General features: G+C 46.4%; 1 pseudogene; it reads left to right on the forward strand.

The window, feature by feature from the left end:
- LOC119328566 overlaps positions 1-10,152 on the forward strand; it is a 12,885-nt pseudogene continuing 2,733 nt past the window's right edge.

Here is a 10,152-nt window from a genome sequence, read left to right on the forward strand (position 1 = left end):
GTATCTATTCTTTTCTGTGCCCGCGCAGAGAAGAGAAGACGCACTCCCCGGCCATGGGACAACAAGATCAAGATGTCGTGGGCTACTACAATTACCTCTTCATGGCCACCCTCCTGCTACTCCCTTTCTTCCTCATCGCCATCTTCAAACCGCCGCGCAAGCACGAACGCGAGAACCTTCCCCCGGGGCCATGGCGGCTGCCGGTCATCGGCAGCATTCATCACCTCATCGGCGCACTACCACACCACGCCATGCGTGACCTCGCCCGTCGGTACGACGCCCCGCTCATGCTGCTCCGCCTCGGGGAGCTCAACGTCGTCGTGGCCTCGTCCGCCGTCGCGTCGAGGGAGATCATGAAGACCCACGACGCGACATTCGCAACACGGCCACGGACCGCCACCCTCCGCGCCATCACGACAGACGACCTCGCCATCTCCCTTGCACCGCACGGCGAGCAGTGGCGCCGCCTCAAAAAGCTATGCGTCACCGAGGTACTCAGCGCGCGGCAAGTCCGGTCCCTCCGGGGATGCCGCGAGGCCAACGCCGCCGCCCTAGTCTCCTCCATCGTCTCGTCGCTGTCCTCTTTGTCGGAGCCGGTGAACATCAGCTCCCTCATCACCACCCACGTCACCAACTTGGCCGTGCACGCATTGGTGGGCAAGCAGAACGAGGACCTCCGTGCAGAGTTCCTGAAGTGCCTGGACGAGGGCATCAAGCTGGCCTCGGGGTTCAGCCTCGCCGACCTGTTCCCATCGTCGCGCCTTGCACGTGCCTTCAGTAGCTCAATTCGCCGGATGGAGGCGTTAAACCACGAGATAAGCCAGCTCATCGGCCGGATCATTGAGGAGCATCGCACGAGGAGGTCGGCCGGCGGCGGCGAGGAGGAAGACATCATGGACGTGCTACTGAGGATCCAGAGTGACGGTAGCCCCCACATGCCTCTCAACGCCAGGACAATTGGTTCCGTGATTATGGTAAGATGGAACTAAAGACTTCTTCGCTTTGGCTCTAGACTCTAGTATACCATGTACTCCCTCCTTCCACGAATAAGTGTACTTCTAGCTTTTGTCTTAAGTCAAAGTTTTGAAATTTTGACCAACTTTATACAAAAGAGTAATAACATATATGACATCAAATTGATATCTTATGGAAGCACATTTCAAAATAGATTTAGTGATATTAATTTAGTGTCATAAATGCTAGTACTTTTTTGTATAAAGTTGATCAAAGTTTTAAAACTTTGACCTAGGACAAAAACTAGAAGTACACTTATTCACGAACGGAGGGAGTACTTCACATGCGCCAAAAGTTCACCTAAAGCCTAAGATCTCCAGTCCCCCCTCCTCTTCTTTTGGTGAACTTAAGAGCTCAAGCTGAAGGGGAAAGGAGTGCAATGCATTTATACTCATAGTCCTAAATAGTTGGCTATGCAGCTCAGCCAGAAGCTATGAAAAGTTATAGCGAAGCTATAAGTAATGAAGCTAAGCCGCATTTAGCTTTTTTACTTAAATCAAGAAAAATAAACATAAAATTAGGCAACATATTGATACTAATCAAGCATTTTAATTGACATAGACATGTTCAAGCATAGAAAAACATGGTACTAATCAAGCATTTTAATTCAATAACCATGGTTTGCATCAGTGCATCATATTGATAAAACAAGAAGGAATAGTATGACATAAATTTGGACCGCGCTGCGACATGATTTTGAAAAGCTTAGAAAATATTGGCCCAACCAAAGCTCGGCAGCGCTAAATATACTCAAAATTTAATGCTATAGCGGGAAATAGCGAGTTATCAGCGTCATATTTAATTCAGCCCTAAAAGTGCATAGCTTAACCGGAGAGTTCTCCAAATGTCATAGCATAGCGGGCTATTTAAAGCATTGCTGATACTTGAATTCATGCATCTCAATCCAAAAGAAATTAGTTCAGCCAAAACATCTCAACACTAAAGTTCTACGTTTTGTAGGATATGTTTTCCGGAGGGAGCGAGACCTCGGTGACAACACTCCAATGGGTGATGGCAGAGCTCATGCGGAGTCCAGCGGCTCTTCGGAGGGTGCAGGCAGAGGTGCGCAATGCTTTCGCCGGGCAGAGCTGCATCAAGGAGGAGGCCCTGCAGGAGCTGCAATATTTGCATCTAGTAATCAAGGAGTCGCTCCGGCTACACCCGGTGTTGCCGCTGCTCCTCCCACGGGAGTGTCAGGAACCTTGCCATGTCCTTGGCTATGACGTGCCCAAGGGCACCATAGTGCTCGTCAACGCATGGGCAATCGGGCGGGATTCAGCAAGCTGGGGTGCCGATGCCGAGGAGTTCAGGCCAGAGAGGTTCGAGGAGGCTGGTGATGCGGCGGCGGACTTCAGGGGAACGAACTTCGAGCTCGTGCCATTCGGCGCCGGTAGGAGGATGTGCCCTGGGATCACGTTCGGGATCGCGGTCGTCCAGCTCATGCTTGCGAGCCTGTTATTCCATTTTGATTGGAAGCTCCCTGGAGGAGGCGCCGATGGGCTAGACATGGCGGAGGAGCTCCAGATGACAGCCAGGAGGAAGAGCGACCTGTGGCTGCATGCCACCGTTCATGTGCCTTCTCCTAATCCATGAATATTCAAACATGGCAATGTCTTATAGCCCTTTTTGTCTTCAGAGCTAAATAAAATGAGTAAGAGAAATAAGTACTTGATGTTTCATTATGTAATCCGGGGTCTAAGTTGTTTGTTTATTATGTGCGTGCGTGTGTGTGTGTGTGTGCGTGTGTGCGTGTGCGTGTGTGTGTGTGTGTGCGCAAAGGCGGAGGACGATTTTTTTTAAGGTGTGGCGAAGTCTTAAGGAAAGAATTTTTTTGATGCAAATCAAAAGAGTCAATACACATTACAAACGGAAACCCCAATACAATGAAAATGTAGGCATATTTCAATAGGAAAAATAACCTAAAACAAACCAATAATGAAGATTTCAATGGCGTCTAGAACTGCGACGGTTGGGCATCTTATTAGCTTTTATGCATAATCATATAAAAACAAAAACTTGTGCGTCCACAGTACACTAGCATGAATGAAAACATATAGACAAACTTTCCACCATATTGTACAAGGTCGCTACATAAATTTTTATCCGTTATATTCAGAATTACTGTAGTTGGTTCAGATCCTGCAGAATTGACAGAAGAAAAATTGCCAATACCCAACAAAGTGGCTGCAATTAGTCCTCTGGTTCGTACACCGGGGAATGACCAGGAAAATTCCCAACTGCCGTCGCCTGCTGGAACTTGCTTCTACCGCCACTGAAGCCGCCGCTTGCTTCCTTCGCTGGAGCTTGCTGCCGCAGCCCTCTAAGCCCCCAGCCTGCCGCCGCCGTCAGCTGCCCCCGTCATCAGTCGCCCGCCTGGTCCTCGCGACATGGCCAACAGCCGCCATCACGCTAGCTGCTTAGGGTTGCGTCGCGTCTGGGTAGAGTTGGTCGCGTGCGTGCGTGTGCGTTGTGTGTGTGGCCGCTCGATCGAATCAAACCTTTTTTAGACACTCTCAATCGAATCGAACCTGTCGTGCCTGCCTGCGTGGCCCAACAGCTGGATGCGTTGGCCATCAGGCCAGCGCTGCTAGCTGCGGTCGAACGAAACAGCCGATGCCGATCCAGAGTCTGCCGATCGATAGATGCATAGGTATAAAAATAATTGCCCCAGAATCAAGGTATGGCGGATGCCATACCCTGCCCACCGGAACCCTCCGCCAGTGTGTGTGTGTGCGTGTGCGTGTGTGCGTGTGTGTGTGCGTGTGCGTGTGCGTGTGTGTGTGTTGCTCTATTGTCAAATATTATGTATCGCACGAACTCGATGCATTCTGGTGCTTTTCATGTTATCCATCATTTGAGTAGTGCTCAATTTATGTGGACAAAATTTTATTTTCCAATAACATTGTGATTTGTCTTGTTACACAATGAGAAAAAAGTGTTAATTAACTTAAATTCTAGTCCTCGCCAATATATATATATATATCAATTGAGCTTTGAAAAACTCGAATGTTCAATATTGTGAAAACATGTTATTTTACCGAAGAGAACTTTGGATCTATTCATCATCTGCCATAGCGCATGGCAGTACAAAGAACACCAGAAGTAACAACAGTTACAACCATGTTCATATATAGATTCCCTAAATGACTATGAGCACTAGAGTGAGCCGAAGACGCGCCACCATCATTGGCCCTCCATTAGATCTATCCCCTAGCAACTTGTTCTAGTATATAGTCAAAGAGTCATCCTGCTAAGGCCCAAAATGACCAGTGTACAAGAACAACAACCGTCACTGATGACGAGAAGTGTAGATTGGAAGGATCCAGCCTGTAGACGCACGAAGATTGGATCCAAACAGATCCACCAAAGACCAGCACCGACCGAATCCGTCAAGATCCCCTGGAGACACACCCCCACACCCCCTTCGGCGTTGCTAGATGCATTGCCGAGACGGCGCTAGATAGTGAGAACCTTATTCCATTTTTAGGAGCCGCGGTCTCAACTTTTTGAGTAAGACATAAACCTAAACAAGCTGATTTTTTTATAAATAAAGCAGGATCCCCCGACAAGGACCCGCGGTCAGATTTAAATTAATCAAATTCAAACTTTTTTAAAAATTAAAAAAAATACCGACAGGCGCCTCACGGCTGTTGGCATGGATATGACGGTGTGAACCGGCCGTTAGCAATGCGGATGGCCTGGTTTTTGCTGACGGCTGTCGCCGGCATAGGTACAATGCTGCTGATGGCCAAGCTTTCGCCGACGGCTTTTCGTCAGCTGTCGACATATCTGCTGGTATGCCGTCAGCCCCGACATAAAACTGTTGGCATATTAGATTATTCCCGCAGTGACTTCACTGAGCAGGCTTTTGGGCCTGGTGGATGTGACTGCCTTAATTTACACATCACTCGATAGTCTTATTTGTTACTTCCCATGTGATGATCTAAGTTATCTGTCAAGCATTCAATGGGAGTATTGCACATGGGAGCAGTTATGGGCACCCAAAAGATGGTGTATGCCTTGCTCGTCAGTCGTGACCATCAGCATGTGCGGATGTGCCCTGTAGTTGCATTTGAGCTGTGCACATGTGGGCTCAGCTCGACAGCAACACTGACCATGTCAAGCACATTACAATGGTGTAAAAGTCATTTGCTTGACCATTCAATGAGCTTTGTGTGGGTCTACTTGTCTCCATATTGGTAGGGGCCGTCTAGCCCGTTGCCACATCTAGGCCGTACACGTATGGTTCGGTGTGTGGCGTTGGGGGCAATGGCCATGAGCATCGATCAGAAGCAGCAGAGTCGTCTATGTTCTATATATCCAAAGTTCCATACAAGGGCCTAAGTCTCGTAACTGTCCAGTGTTTTTGCATGGGCTACCATTGTGAATAATGGTCACCTACAAAGTCAGAACATGCACTAAGAGGACAGAAAAGAAAGAGAAATGCCCATATGGCATGTGTAGGGAACAGGACCGCCATACTGTTTGCCTTGTGAATGCTTTGGTCGCTCTGTTTGCAATTTGATGGGTAAGAAGAAAAGCTATACATGAACTGGAGTTTCAATCACCACGGTAGACCTTAACTTTTAGAGCTGTTTTACGGTGATTGGGTTAGTACTCGGAGTACTTAGCAATACTTACATGTCTGATCACGTCTGATTTTTATTAGCCGTCAGATCTTACGGGAAATTTTAATTGATTAAATTTAATATGTTAATTGTGATAAGGGCATAATGGTCCAGAGGGAAATATCTTTTCTTGAACCGATCACCTGAGGACCAGATCCATGTCTACTCGATCCAGTTCAGAATCCTCCTCCGATCTATTCGTCGCCGCTCGCCGCTCCTGACCTTCTCCGTCCTCGACCTGCCCGGCGAGAGGAATAAATTCATCGTCCTCGTCCTCCACCCAACCAACCCCAGCCCCCCACGCCGTCACCGAAGAAGAAGAAGGCCGGATCTACGCCGGCTGAATCGGCGGCGACCGCGGCGGGCGATCCCATCTCTTCGCGCATACCATCCTTAAGGTATGAATTCGGCTTGGCGTTCTGCTCGTTCTCTTGGCCGTTGCGCCCCTCCACCGTGCATGCAGTACAACCTCAACCCCACAAGATCCGGGTACGGACTAGAACAACGAATGGAAAACTTCATCGTGGCATAGTTTCTCTTGAGCTAATCGCATCATGTGTGTTTAAGTAAGATGTTGAGGGCATTGCTTACTTCCTTTGGTACCGCAGAAAAAAAGTGACTTACTTGACGTTTGAGATGAGATATACTAAAGGAAGATGAGATACTGGTTCCATAGATCACTTAATTTAGTTTATTAAAGTCATCATCACTTTAGGTTTGCATAGTGCATGAAATATAGTTTAAAGGAAGATGAGATACTACTTGTTGGACGTTGATGATTGGTTTCCCTCACATGTCAAACAAGCAAAGTCTTTTCCATGCTCTTGTCTTTGCCTATGAGCTATTTTACACCTGCAACATTGATAAACAGAAAGATGTTGATGATTGGTTTCCCTCACATGTCATATGCAGGAAGACAAACAAGCAAAGTCTTTTCCATGCTCTTGTCTTTGAATATGAGCTATTTTACACCTGCAACATTGATAAACAGAAAGATGTTGATGATTGGTTTCCCTCACATGTCATATGCAGGAAGACATGGCGTATGCAAGTGATGAGAGTATGTTCGAGTATGTAAATGTTGTCAGCAAGATGTTTGATAGTGAGGCTGAAGGCTATGAATTCTACAACAAATATGCTCTTGAAAAAGGTTTTAGTGTGAGGAAAAGCTACGTTGAGTGGGATGGATCCAACAAATACATAATTTTAAGGAAAATTGTGTGTAGTCGTCAAGGGTTTCGCGAAGAGAAGCACATGAAAAGAAAGATGGAAGATAGAAAGAGGAGGCCACGAAGTTTAACTCGTGTTGGGTGTAATGCTAAATTGGTCATTACGAGACAGGAGGAAACCGGTCGGTGGTTTGTCAAGGATTTCATCGATGAGCACAACCATCCTCTAGCCCCACGGGATCTTTCTTGTCTGCTGCGTTCGCACAGACGAATTAGCGATGAGCAGAAAGCGGACATGGAAAAATGTGGGATCCGCAAATACCGTATTATGGATATTTTGTGCTTTCAATACGGTGGATTTGATAAGGTCGGATGCATAAAGAGGGACGTTTATAATTTCTGACATGCTAATAAGCAGGAGACAATCAGTGTCGGTGATGCTAATACGGTGATCATGCACATGATGGCGAGGCGAGAGCGAGATGTGGATTTTTTCTTCAAGTACTTGGTAGACGAGCATGGCCATCTGAAAGGACTATTCTGGCTGATAGTCAGTCGTGACTTGACTACGAGGCTTTCGGAGACGTCATTGTTTTCGATAGCACATACAGAACCAACAAATACAATCTGCCATTCGTGCCGTTTGTCGGGTTGAATCACCACCGCAGCACTGTTATTTTTGGCTGTGGTATAATTTCTCATGAAACAAGCCAGGCATACGAGTGGATGTTGCGGACCTTTTCTGATTGCATGGCACAGAAGCATCCGATATCTGTGATCACAGATGGGGACCTTGCAATGCAGAGAGCAATAAGGGTGGTCTGGCCAGACTCAAACTATAGACTATGTATATGGCACATTCAGCAGAACATTGTACACCATCTGCATGATGACGACGTAAAGGAGGAATTCAGATCTTTCATTTATGATACTTTTTCCATTGAAGAGCATGAGATAAAATGGATACAATTCTTACAACGGAATAAAGTAACCAGTGAGGAGTCTTGGCTGCATCAGATGTATCAGATGAGAAAGTTTTGGTGTGCTCCATATCTTGAGGGGCGTTGTTTCCTAGGATTGAGCAGCAATCAGAGGAGTGAGAGCTTGAACTCTGTGCTACATACGCATCTTGAGTGTAAGATGTCGTTGTTTGAAATGCTAGAGCACTGTGAGCGTTGCCTTGCGTCGCGACGGATTAACGAAGCTCTCCATGACGTTGAAGCCTTGCAGTCCGTTCCATTTACAGAGGAAAATGCTTCGCCGCTTGAGAAACACGCCGCAACAGTTTTCACACCTAGTGTCTTTAAGATGGTCTTATGGAGCATAGATGCTGTCAGCAAATATCAGATCAGAGAGATACTAGATGGATCAGAAGATTCCACTTATGTTGTGTCCAAGCAGGAAAAATTGGATAAAAAGTTTGGAGTGCGCATTGAAGAGCAAGGAGGTCTTTTGCACAGGGTGAGTTGTTCTTGTCGTAAGCTGGAATGCGCAGGCACACCATGTTCCCACATTTTTTACATATTGGGGATTTTAAAACAAACAATTCTGCCAGGTTGTTGCGTTCCCACTAGGTGGACTATGAATGCAAAATATGCATACGCACCTACCAGAAAAAACCAGATGTATGACTATTCGGTAAGCCTGCAGAGGTACCGCGAGTTGCGGAATTGTAGTCACGCCGCAAGTTTCAAGGCATGCCACTCTGATGAGGACTATCACCGTCTAAAGATGCTTTTGCAAGCACAACATCATGGCAAGCAATCAAGTTTTGAACAAGCTGACAGCAAGGAGTCAACTAATGCTCAGCATAACAGCATTAGGTTTGGCCCGTTGATGCCGCACTCGGAGAAAGTTGATAAGGTTCTGGATCCCGTGCATGTGCCAGGACGAGGTGCACCGAAGAAAAGGCTGCAGGCAAAGACAAAGAAGTCAAGATCACAGAATATCTGTGGCTATTGCAAGAAACCAGGTGACAATCGACGTAAATGCGCTAAATTGCTAGAGGTACGAAATATGTTCATATTTATTTTTTGCATGTGTTTTACACATAATTGATGTCCATGTGATTTATTGTATTCTTCTATGTAGGATCTCGAGGCTGAACTGTGATATCTACATACAGCATGAACCGATGATGAGCCAGAGAACGTCGTGTGCCATTCAGCTTTGTGTGATGTGGTCTTTACATTCTATTTCATCGTGATAGTAATTTAGTGAAGTCCGGTTGTACTGCCATGTTACTGTATTAGTTCGACATCTTTTGTTTCCATTTTCTATGTGTATCATTTGATGTCCAACTTTAAGGATGATGATGTATTTCGAACAGGAATAAGGGCTAGCATGGAGCACTTGTTATTGTCGAGTAGAATAATTATTGTGATGTATTTCTGCATGCACACACGGCCTCCAGACGGATCTCCCACGCGATCCCACGGTCTGCATGGCTGGCTCGGTGCGTGTCCATCATTTAGGCGAGACTACCGACGCCATGCATGCATGGCAGGCCGTTTTCCTACATCGACCCAAACACCGGCCCTTCCGAGGTTGCAGCTCCGGACGGCCCACATCGCGTACGATCTCGCACGTTGTTCTCGTCTAACTAAAAATAGTCCCACCTCGCCCCTCGAGCAGCTCCTTTACCTGCTTAAATACCTTCATCCAGGTGATTTTATCAAGCGTTGGTCATCATTGTAGGATGAATATGATTCTTCACCCTTACTATGGTTGTCATGGATATTCTTCATTTACAGAGCAATAATGACTGGCGTATTTTTTAAATAAGCGGAGCCCACTGGGGTGTGCTTGGAAATCTTTGAGAAACCTCCATGCACGTTCATCTTCGCTGCATGCAAATCGGGCGGCAGCCGCTGTGCCAGTAGCTGTCAAGGCCTTGATGAATCACTATTCACATGCAGGTCCCCGACTCTTGCATGCAGGTCCCCGACTCTTGCATGCAGGTCCCAAATTATCTTGTACATGGTGACCCACATGTGCCAAACATGTCTATGAAAGAAAATTTTGAAAAAAAAATATTTTACAATGCCCCCTTGAGGCATAGACCGATGTTTTCAGCAGTCAGTCTAGAGGGCATTATAAATTCAAAAAAATACAAAAACTTGGAAACCTAGTTTTGTTTGTGGAAGAGATCATGTGTGCCAAACTTGAGGTGATTTGGAGGTGGTCGAGAAAATGCCGGCATTCCGGAGGGACCATTTTGTCTACTTAAGCCAGTTTTTGAAAAAAGGTGAAATTTTCCACCACCTCCAAATCACCCAAATTTTCTTGTACATGGTGACCCACATGTGCCAAACATGTCTATGAAAGAAAATTTTGAAAAT

Source organism: Triticum dicoccoides, chromosome 7A (assembly GCF_002162155.2).
Source record: "Triticum dicoccoides isolate Atlit2015 ecotype Zavitan chromosome 7A, WEW_v2.0, whole genome shotgun sequence".
Classification (NCBI taxonomy): domain Eukaryota; kingdom Viridiplantae; phylum Streptophyta; class Magnoliopsida; order Poales; family Poaceae; genus Triticum; species Triticum dicoccoides.